This window comes from Triticum aestivum, chromosome 2A, assembly GCF_018294505.1.
Source record: "Triticum aestivum cultivar Chinese Spring chromosome 2A, IWGSC CS RefSeq v2.1, whole genome shotgun sequence".
Lineage (NCBI taxonomy): Eukaryota > Viridiplantae > Streptophyta > Magnoliopsida > Poales > Poaceae > Triticum > Triticum aestivum.
In genome coordinates this window covers 233325553-233337733 of record NC_057797.1, presented here as the reverse complement: position 1 = coordinate 233337733, position 12181 = coordinate 233325553, and positions in this window count along the sequence as shown.

Below are 12181 nucleotides of genomic sequence, written 5' to 3'. Positions count from 1 at the left end.
GTTTCATAACCATGGAAAGGATCAGATTCAACCAGAGTAATTAACTCTGGGTCGACAGAGAATTCATAATCATTATCATCAATAAAGATAGGTGAAGTAGCAAACTTAGGATCACATTTCATTCTAGCATTTAGAGATTTTCTTTATACTTGTGTAGTAATTTCTCTAGATCATCTCTATCATTGCAAGCAAGGATATCCCTAGTTGCTTCTTCACTCATAACATAACCTTCCGGTACCTTAGGCAATTCATATCTAGGAAGGCTAGTTCTAGCAGGTGTCTCAGGAGTTTTAGTTTCAAGCTCATCATCAGATTCAAAAACATCATGTTGTATAACTCTAGCAATTTGTTTATCACGAAATTCACCAAGTGGCACATCATCATTATCAAGCAAGGTACTAGCATCATCATAAGCATCATTCATAGTAGAAGTAGCATCATCAATAACTTGCGACATATCAGAATTAATAGCATGTGGTGATGTTGCAAGTTTATTCATAACAGAAGGTGAATCTAAAGCAGAACTGGATGGCACTTCCTTACCTCCCCTCATCCTTGAGGGAAATATCTTAGTCTTTGGATCCTTCAGATTCTTCATAGTGATAACATGGTAATAATCCCAAGTGACTCAACAAATATAGCTATGCTCCCCGGCAACGGCGCCAGAAAAAGGTCTTGATAACCCACAAGTATAGGGGATCGCAACAGTTTTCGAGGGTAGAGTATTCAACCCAAATTTATAGATTCGACACACGGGGAGCCAAAGAAAATTTGAAGGTATTAGCAGCTGAGTTGTCAATTCAACCACACCTGGAGATTAATTATCTGCAGCAAAGTGATCAGTAGCAAAGTAGTTTGATATTTTCATAGTAGTGACAGCAGTAATAGTAACAGTAACAGTGATAGCAATAATTTTGTAGCAAGCGTGACAATGATGATAGCAGTAATAACTTAGCAGAAACAATAAGATAAATTCATATGCATTATATCGGTAACTTGTTGGATGATATTCATCATGAGACAATTATAACCTAGGGCGATAAGGCACTAGCTCCAGTTCATCGATATAATGTAGGCATGTATTCAGTAAATAGTCATACGTGCTTTATTAAAAGAACTTGCATGACATCTTTTGTCCTACCCTCCCGTGGCAGCAGGGTCCATATTGGAAACTAAGGGATATTAAGGCCTCCTTTTAATAGAGAACCGGAACAAAGCATTAACACATAGTGAATACATAACTCCTCAAACTACGGTCATCACCGAGAGTGGGCCCGGTTGTTGTCACTCCGGGGTTGTCGGATCATAACACGTAGTAGGTGACTATAACTTGCAAGGTCGGATCTAGAACATGGATATAATGATGATAACATAAACGGTTCAGATCTGAAATCATGGCACCTGGGCCCAAAGTGACAAGCATTAAGCATAGCAAAGTCATAGCAACATCAATCTAAGAACATAGTGGATACTAGGGATCAGGCCCTAACAAAACTAACTCGATTATATGATGAATCGCATCCAACTCCTCACCGACCAGCGAGCCTATGAAGGAATTACTCGCTCCCGATGGGGAGCATCATGGAATTGGCAATGGAGAAGGGTTGGTGATGACGAAGAACGAAGATCCCCCTCTCTCGAGCCCCAAAGGGACTCCAAATCTTCCCTCCCGAGGAAGAACAGGGCTTGGCGGTGGCTCCGTCTCGTGGATCGTGATAATTCTTTCTCCCTGATTTTTTTCTAGAAATATGTGAATTTATAGTATCATGGGGGTCGTCAGCGGGGCCACCAGGTGGGTACAACCCACCTGGGCACGCCAGGAGAGGGGGCGCGCCCTGGTGGGTTGTGCCCACCCAGGGGGCCCTCTCTGGTGGGTCTTGGCTCCAGAAATTCTTATTATTGATATAAAAAATCTCGCAAAGTTTCGTTCCATTTCGAGAACTTTTATTTCTGCACAAAAACAACACCATGGTAGTTCTGCTGAAACCAGCGTCAGTCCGGGGTTAGTTTCATTCAAATCATGCAAATTAGAGTCCAAATAAAGAGGGAAAGCATGGAAAAAGTAGATACGTTGGAGACGTATCAGAGGACATGCCGTTGTCTTGCTCGATGAAGAGTGGGTTGGTAGAAGTACTTGGCCTATCCATCATTCCAAGGAAATATGCGAGTGGGAGAAAGAGAAGAACTTATACCAAATGTACCTTGACCGATGTTGAAGATGGATCAATGATCACTCAAATGTGGAACAAGGAAATAGCAGGTACCAATTCTTGTCGGTTCCTCACACCTACACAAGTAAAAGCTTATAGTGGAGCTCGGTTAGGATGGTGGCATCAAATTTGATGCAATTTTTAGTGAGCTTCAATAATGTTAGAAAAGATTCACGAATTTTTAAATGCAACAAGTAGACCAATAGCACAATATAGTACATGGGAACTCACACACAGAGAGATAAATGGGGTCGTGCAACCAAGGAGTGAGCCAAAATGTGGAATCCACGAAAATGCTCTTGTTGCACAACAGTAGAGAGACGCTAGCACGATTGCACAATAGGCGGATACGAAGACTTGTGCACAACCTACTAAGCAAAAATGCAACGACTTCTATCCCAAGTATGCTCTACGTATGGTATTCCGATGATATGATCCAAGATGATCTAGTATGACAATCTTAATGTAATATGATGCTATGGTTCTTGCTTAAAAGCTCTTTGCTTATATTTCTCTTTTGCTTAAAAGCTTGTTTGGCTCTTTCTATTTTGAGCACTTTATCATGCAAGACTTCACGAACCAAGATAGCAATTGTGTATGCGATGACAACTTTGTGACACAAAAGATGATACCAAGATATGTACCAAGATGATATGGTAAGTATGCAATGTGAAGTATGACCACTAATGCGCACAAGTGACATTGCTGGTAATACTCAAAGGCTAGTCTCGATGGGTAAGATATGCAAAATTGGGCTATGGTGGTTATCAATGTAATGGCAAGAGTGTATAATGATGGGGTATCACGATACCAAGATGATGTTATCGTTCTTGCTTACGGTATGTTGTCAAAGTGGTGGAGTGGTTGTTGTCGATGACGAATCTGTGGCAAAGATGAGCAGTGGTGATGTTGATGTCGAACCATCCCTAAGTAGCCGAAACATGTTAGGAAACGGGAACCGCAACTCAAATTCTCAAAGCAACATGTGTCAAAATTGTGTCGGAGTGCGAAGCGAGTAAGCAATGGTTGTTGCGGAAAAGGGATTGTGGTATTGGGGTGCGTATGCGGAAGTGGAAGGGTTAATGGAGTGCGTATGCGGAGGTGGAGATGGAGAGGTGATGGTGGCCGAACTGAACTTTTTTAGTTTTGTCAGGGAACATCGGACGTTCGGTGGATGTCAGACGACCGGTGATTGGACGTCCGGTGCTTGGGCAATTTCGGGCACGGGATGAACAGCTAGGGTTCGAGGTGGATGTGTCAAAATTGGTCAAATCTGAGCGATTTTGTGGACTGAAATGGTGGGGATGATGGGGGAAAGCTAGATCCAATCGAGGCAAAGCAAATCCATGGATCAAATCCAACAAAACTTCATCACGCCAACAAATCACAAAACAATTGGGGCTATTTTTGGTGGGGATTTTTGAAATTGGGGAAGAACACAAGAAAATCAAGCTAGAAAATGAAGAGGGGAGGCTCCGAAATCATGATCAACGTGGATCATGATACCAAGATGATGTAGGGTGGAACCCTAGAGGGCCAATCTTTCACGAAAGGAGCGGATCCCGCGATGAACACGAAGAACACAAGGGGAAAAACACGAAGGGGAAAGAGAGGAAACACTCAAAGCAACAAGATATGGTCACACATATGCTAGATACGAGTACACATAGAGATCACATGATCCAAATACAACAAGGGACTATGCATAGGGTAATCGATTCTTCTACATGAGGAGGTCTTGGGGTCTTCCCATTATGGGTCTTGAATCCAAGTGGATCTTCTCCGAAGAGGTGACGGTCCCTCGCGGTGGAGTAGATCTGGATGGATGAGCGAGGCTCTATCTCACATATGAGCTACCACAACGCTACCCTAACTGGAGGAGGAGGTCTATTTATAGTCTTAGTGCAAATGAGGGTTAAGTGAAGGGGTACATGGGCCTCGGACCCGAAACTGTGTGCAGATAGGTACCGGACATCCGATGGGTTACGGTCGTCCGGTGGCTCGTGGGCGTCCGGACGTTCGGTAGTTGCCGGACTTCCGCTTGTTTTGGATCGGTTGAGGTGGCACCGGATTTCTGGAGATGGCCGGTCGTCCGGTCGCGTCGGACATCCATTGTTTTGGCTCGGGTGTGGTAAAGCCGGTCGTCTGGTCCTGGCTGGTTGTCTGTTCACTATAGCTTGCGTTGGCTAGGACCTGGGCAGGCTGGGGCTTCAGGTGCTGGTCGTCCGGTGGCTGTAGCTTCCGTGGAAGCTCTTCTTCTTGTCATTGGCACTTGGTGTCCTCGCTGTCTTGTCCGTTGTATGTAGCTGCTCCGTGGCTTTCCTCCAAATACCTGATTACACATAGTGTTTCCACTTGAGGTAGTAGCCATGTCTCATGTATAGAAAGTGGTAGGTCAGAGAGGAGCGAGTTCACCTTATCCTCGATAACCTTTGCTCAGGCTCTTGTCATTGGTCCAAGTGGTGTCGTAGGGGACGTAGGTAGGTCCATGGGGATGACCTTGGGATGCTCCGCATCAACATGCTTGCTTAATAAGATGCTATTATGTACTCTTCTAAATGTTGCAAGATGCTTGAAGATGCTAGTCTTCGATAGGCTAGGTTGTCCTTTCTCTTCTGGCATTCTGCAGTTCAGTCCACAGATACAACCCATTCCTTTGATATTGATACATAGTTAGTTTAGATTTGATGTAAGTCTTGCGAATACTTTGGATGAGTACTCACGGTTGCTTTGGTACTTCTTTTCCCCAATACTCATTTCTGCGATCAGATGACGGATCCTCAGAGCCAGATGCCACCACCGACGGCTACTACTACCCCAAGGGTGCCTACTATTAAGTCGAGACCCCAATGGCCAAGAGTAGTTAGGAGGCTCCCAGGCAGGAGGCCTTGCCTTTTCGATCGTTGTTTCTCTTGTGCTAGCCTTCTTAAGGCAGACTTGTTTAACTTACGTATGTACTCAGATATTGTTGCTTCCGCTGACTCGTTTGTATTCGAGCCCTCGAGGCCCCTGGCTTGTAATATGAAGCTTGTTTGACTTTTTTGTGTCTAGAGTTGTCTTGTGATATCTTCCCATGAGTCCCTGATCTTGATCGTACACGTTTGCGTGTATGATTAGTGTACGATTGAATCGGGGGCGTCACAGGCTTGTTACTGGTTAGTAGCTCGTATTCCGTTTTACCAAGAAGCTTGTGAAGATAAAGTTGATTTGTACCATGACAAACCGTCTCAACTGCTTCTGCCCAAAAGTGTTTTGGCGTCTTATATTCATCAAGCATCGTTCTTGCCATCTCAATGAGGGTACGGTTCTTCCTCTCAACGACGCCATTTTGTTGAGGTATGTACATAGCCAAGAACTCATGTGAGATGCCTTCTTCATCAAGAAAGATATCCACATTAGCATTCTTGAACTATGTTCCGTTGTCGCTTCAAACCTTCTTGATCTTCACTTCAAATTGATTTTGGGCCTTCCTAGCAAAGTTCTTGAAGATCTTTTGTACCTACGACTTATCTTCGAGAAAGAACACCCACATAAATCTTGAAAAAATCATCAAGAATGACTAAATCAAAAGAGTTACCACCAAGGCTCTTCTAAGCACTGGGGCCAAAAAGATCCATATGGAGTAGCTCAAGTGGTGTTCTTATGGTCATGATATTCTTCACGGGATGTCTTCCCCCAACTTGGTTTCCTTCTTGGCAAGAACTACAAAGTCTATCCTTGTCAAATATAACATCTTTAACAGCAAGGATATGATCTCCTTTAACAAGCTTATCAAGATTTCACATGCCAACATGTCCTAGCCTTCTATACCATAACCAACCTTTAGATGGTTTTGCAAAAATACATGCATGAGGTTGGGCTCTTTTGGTGAAATAAACAATGTATAGATCACCTCCAAGGACACCGGTAAAGACCATATTATGATTATCTCAATGGAACACTTGGCAATCTACTTCGGTAAATAGAACATTGAAACCAAAGTCAGCTAGTCTAGAAACATAAATAAGATTGTATCCAAGAGATTCAACAAGCATAAAATTTTGAATGAAGGCCATCATTGGATATCGCAACCTTACCAAGGCCAAGTACCTTACCCTTGGAGTTGTCTCCAAAAGTAGCATAGTTGTGTGGACCATCAGTTTTAGCAAGCTCATGAAACATGTCTTTATCTCCGGTCATGTGATAGGTGCATCCACTATCAAGAATCCACTCTTTTTCCTCCGGCCATGTAATCTCAAAGATTTGCCATGAGACTGAAATTTCTCATAGTCTTCTCATATTCCATGTCGGATTCTTCGTCTTCATAATAGTAGCCATGCTCAACATCATTATCATACATGTGATCATCACCTAGGGCAAATAATTCGTTAGATTTATGATCATGACAATGTGCAAGTTTGTGAATTCTAATGGTTTCCATGATAATGTTGCTAATAGTTCCAACGTCACCTTTAGCACGCATGAGATCACGAAGCTCAAATAGACATTCATCAAACTTAGGATCACTAGGCTTCATCTTGTGAAAGGCAATGAACTTATGAAGAATTTCATTGAGGTTCTTTAGTGACTAATTCAGAAAGCATATCTCAATGTCCTTCCATAGGGTGTATGCGCATTCAAGATTTCGCATGCAAATAAGCACTTTTCTAGGTAAACCTCTCATGATAAGATCAATGGTTCTAACATTGTGAAGCATATCAATTTCCTCTTGATGAGTGGGATGTAAGGGATCAATAGGAGGCACATAAGGATTTTTGAACATGCTTAAGCTAAATTCATCAAAGATAGCAAGTATTTCAATTTTCCAAGAGTTATAGTACTCTCCATCAAGAATGGGCACTCTTCGTCTAAGAATCCCCAAAGAAGACATCCATATTCCTCCAATAGTGATAAAACCGAAGCAATGGAGATCAAAGCTCTGATACCAATTGTAGGACAGGAGAAGATAAGTTTAGTGGGGGTGAATAGACTCTTAACCAACCAAAGGTGCAGCTTTTTGGTTCTCTTGAAGTTTAGGAAGATTTTGGCACTAGTTAAGATAACACCAAGGCTTTCTAGACATGCACATCTAGAGATAGAGCAGCGGAAATAGTAAAGCATGTAATGTGCAAAAAGTAAGGGATGAAGATGGAAATTTAACCCCAATGAAGACATGGTGATTTTTGGCATGGTTTCTATAGGTCGTGTTATCGTATGTCCATGTTGAGACTTCAACCCATGGAGGGTAATGGTTGCGCTAGTCCACGGAGAGCTCCACCTACGAAGGGTCCACGAAGAAGCAACCTTGCATATTCCATCATGGCTTACGTCCACGAAGGATTAGCCTCACTTGGGTAGATCTTCCCAAAGTAGGCGATCTCCTTGCCTTACAAACTCCTTGGTTGAAAGGATCGAGAAGAGGTGTCTAGAGGGGGTGAATAGACTCTTAGCAAGAAAAGTTGCAGTTTTTAAATTCTTTAAGTTGAAGTGGAGTTTTAGCACAAGTTGAAACATTCACAAACATATCAAGCAAGCATGACAAGAGTATATGAGCAGCATGCAAGTTGCAAGAATTTAAAGGGATGGGATTGGAGTGTGCAAATGCAATTGGAGACACGAAGATCTTTGGCGTGGTTCCGATAGATGGTGCTATCGTACATCCACGTTGATGGAGACTTCAACCCACGAAGCGTAACGGTTGCGCGAGTCCACGGAGGGCTCCACCCACGAAGGGTCCACGAAGAAGCAAGCTTTTCTATCCCACCATGGCCATCGCCCACGAAGGACTTGCCTCACTAGGGTAGATCTTCACGAAGTAGGCGATCTCCTTGCCTGTACAAACTCCTTGGTTCAACTCCACAATCTTGACGGAGGCTCCCAAGTGACACCTAACCAATCTAGGAGACACCACTCTCCAAAAGGTAATAGATGGTGTGTTGATGATGAACTCCTTGCTCTTGTGCTTCAAATGATAGTCTCCTCAACACTCAACTCTCTCTCATAGGATGGGATTTGGTAGAAAGATGATTTGAGTGGAAAGCAACTTGAGGAAGGCTAGAGATCAAGATTTATGTGGTTGGAATGGAATATCTTGACCTCAACACAAGTGTAGGTGGTTCTCTCTCAGAAAATGTGTGTTGGAAGTGTAGGCATGTTCTGATGGCTCTCTCCACAAATGAAGAGTGGGTGGAGGGGTATATATAGCCTCCACACAAAATCTAACCGTTACAAACAAATCACCAAACTCGGTGGGACCAAAACATAAAACTCGGTCAGACCAATTTGATTCATAATGTGACTGTTAGGCATTTTGGTGGGATTGACATGATCAACTCGGTGGGACCGATGTGGTAGGGTTAGGGTAAAGCCTTGTCTCGGTTGGACTGATTACACAAACTCGATGGGACCGATTTTTGGTAATAAGGCAAACAGAGAGTTGGCCAAGCAAACTCAGTGAGATCGATTGCATATTTTGGTGCGACCGAAAATAATGCAATAGGCAATAGAGAGTTTGCAAGCCCATCTCGGTGAGACCGAGATCCCATCGGTGAGACCGAATTGATTTGGATTTCTGGCAGTGGCTATTTCAAGAGAACTCGGTGGTGCCGGATAGGAAATTTCGGTAGGGCCAAGTTTGACTTTTGGTATGGGACATATGTGGATTTGAGAAAGTAGTTGAGGGCTTTGGAGCATATCACTAAGCACTTTGAGCAAGCAAGCCATTAAGCAACACCTCATCCCTTCTTAATAGTATTGGCTTTCCTATGGACTCAATGTGATCTTGGATCACTAAAAATAGAAAATGTAGAGTCCTGAGCTTTGAGCTTGAGCCAATCCTTTATCCTTATCATCTCGAAAGGGTTCCACATCCTCTAGTCCGTGCCACTCCATTGTTGAACTTATCTGAAACATACTAGATGAAAGCATTAGTCCAACAAGAGATATGTTGACATTAATTACCAAAAACACCCAGGGAGCACTTGTTCTTTCAATCTCCCCCTTTTTGGTAATTGATGGCAACATACATCAAAGCTTTAGATAAAGATACAGAGAATAGCAGGTAAAGGTTTGGAAAGACATGTAACATGCATAGGCTCCCCCTACATGTATGCATTCATGTCAATATGGAATGTAAGAGCATGTGAATGCATAATCGTGACAGAGCAAGCAATATGTTACATGTATCTTGGCTATATGCATGAGAGGAAGAGATGTGAAAATAGGATATGTACCTACATGCTCATGAGTCCTTGCAAAAAATATGTACATCAGCAAGAAATCCTCATGCACATGAGTGTGATGCATATACTTACCTTGTGGTCTTGAGTTGGCTTAGGAAGGAATGAACCTGAGTAGGCAAGGTTAGATAAGACAGATACATTTACAAGCCAGAGCAACCAAAATAAACCACAAGAGTACCAAGACCGGGATGACATGTAGAGAGTGAGTACTGAGTGCTCTATTTGATATAGACATGTCCCCAAAAGGTAAAGATATGCAATGAATTCAAAGATTTCCTTTCCTAGTAGTGTTTCTCCCCCTGAATCTTGTATTGGATAATGGGAAAACATAGGGAACCAGAGCAAAACAGATCATAAACATAACATAGACATATCGTTCCCCTCTTAAAGACATGTGACTTCTCTCCTCTTGAACACCAAGCATCTGGGGCCTTTGATGTGATTACCTCTCTCTCCCTTTTTCTCACTCTCCCCCTTTTTCTTTCTCCCTTTGAAGAGAATAAGCTTTGATGTGATCTCTCTCCCCCTTTGACATCAATTTCCAAGAAGGGATCTTCTGGAGTGTGAGTCAAAATAGGTTTGGTCCTTGGGTCACAGAGCAAAGCATCATATAGATTGTGATGCTAGTAGAGGACAAGAATCATCGAGTGGAGCTGAAATAAAACTACAGAAACATATGGCAAATTGTCTTCTCTGAAGTGAAATCGGTGATACCGAGGTGTAGTCTCCGGTGGCACCGAATTGGTTCGGTATGACCGAAAGCAACAGATCATATGACCGAGTTCAACACAAAGAGAACAATTGTCACCTCAGCTCACTATGCAAGTAAGATCTCACAAAGATTTGCAATGAATTAACTGAAGGATTTGCAATGAATTGGATGCAGGGAATGCAGAACAAAAACAAAGGAAAAGAAAAGAAATCTAGATGAAGGGAAACAAATATGCAAGAGACAAATGCAAGAATGCATAGAAACACTAGAGAACTTCATCTAGAATTGGTCGGCGATAGAGTCACCTATGTTAGAGTATATTGACTGAGGAGTCAAGTGAGAACACTTGATTGTAGGTCATACTCATTGTTTAAGCTCAAAATGGGGTTGCCATTTTTTGTTTAAGCATTTGATGTATTCGCATCTTGTTGAATTGCTTTAACCCATGACTTGGGGTAAAGCTTCTCTAAGGTGGAATAACATACCTTGGGTGGTGGTGTTGAACTTGATCATGTAGTTGAACGTGTGTGGGATTCTCAAGGTTCATGTAGCTCATCAAAGATTTGGAGCACCACTTGTAGTTTGAGTTCATCTACCTACATGGGTTAGTCTTGCAAGGAAGAGCACTTGTGTATCCAATTTGATAATCATGAATTCGATACCAAATGAAATTTGATATATGAAGTGGTCAAAGGATATGTTGAAAGGTTTCATGCTTCCTTTACTTCAACCACCATATTGTAGAGACTTGGTAATGTAGAGATTGCTCAAGATGTGAGTGACTGGCAATCTCATAGATTTTGATTCATCCAAGTACCTACAAGGGTTAGATAACATGCAAGGGTGCAAATATATCCAAGACATATGATCATCATCATAAGAGAAGTATCAAGGATTAGTCATAATTTATGCCTTGCATGTATCCAAATGGAGTTCCTACTCCAAATTTGAAGCATCAATGATGTTTAATTCACCTCTCAAACGGCAGAAGACTTTCTCATCAAGCGGTTTGGTGAATATATCCGCCAATTGCTTATCAGTACGAACATGTTTAAGATCAATGTCCCCTTTAGCAACATGATCACGAATGAAATGATGACGAACTTCAATATGCTTAGTTCGAGAATGTTGCACAGGATTGTGAGCAATCTTAATAGCATTTTCATTGTCACAAAGCAAAGGAACATGTTTCACATTGATCCCATAATCTTTAAGAGTTTGGGTCATACAAAGTAATTGAGCACAACATGAACCGGCAGCAATGTATTCCACTTCGGCGATGGATAAGGATACCGAGTTTTGTTTCTTGGAGGACCAAGATACAAGAGATCTACCAATAAATTCACAAGTAACCGAAGTGTACTTTCTATCAACCTTGTCTCTGGCATAGTCCGAGTCGGAATAGCCGACAAGATCAAAAGAGGACCTCTTAGGATACCAAATGCCAAAATTTGGTGTATGTATCAAGTATCTCACTATCCTTTTCATAGCCTTAAGATGACATTCTTTGGGGGCCGCTTGATATCATGCACACACTTAGCATAATATCAGGACGGGAGGCACATAGATATAACAATGAACCAATCATAGATCGGTAAACCTTTTGGTCAATCGATTTCCCGTCCTTGGTCAAATCAAGATGTCCACTAGTTGGCATGGGAGTTTTCATACCTTTGCTTTCTTGCATGTTGAACTTCTTGAATAAGTCCTTGGTGTACTTTGTTTGAAAGACAAAGGTGCCTTCCTTAGTTTGCTTGATTTGCAAACCAAGAAAGAACTTGAGTTCACTCATCATAGACATCTCAAACTTCTCCGACATTAGCTTTCCAAACTTCTCACTAAAATGAGGGTTAGTCGAACCAAATATGATATCATCAACATAAATTTGGCATACAAATAATTCATAGTTAACCCTTTTAGTAAAAAGAGTAGAATATATCTTTCCAATCTCAAAGCCTTTTTCAATAAGGAACTTGGTCAAGCATTTGTACCACGCTCTAGAAGCTTGTTTAAGACCATAAAGAGCTTTGTGAAGTTTG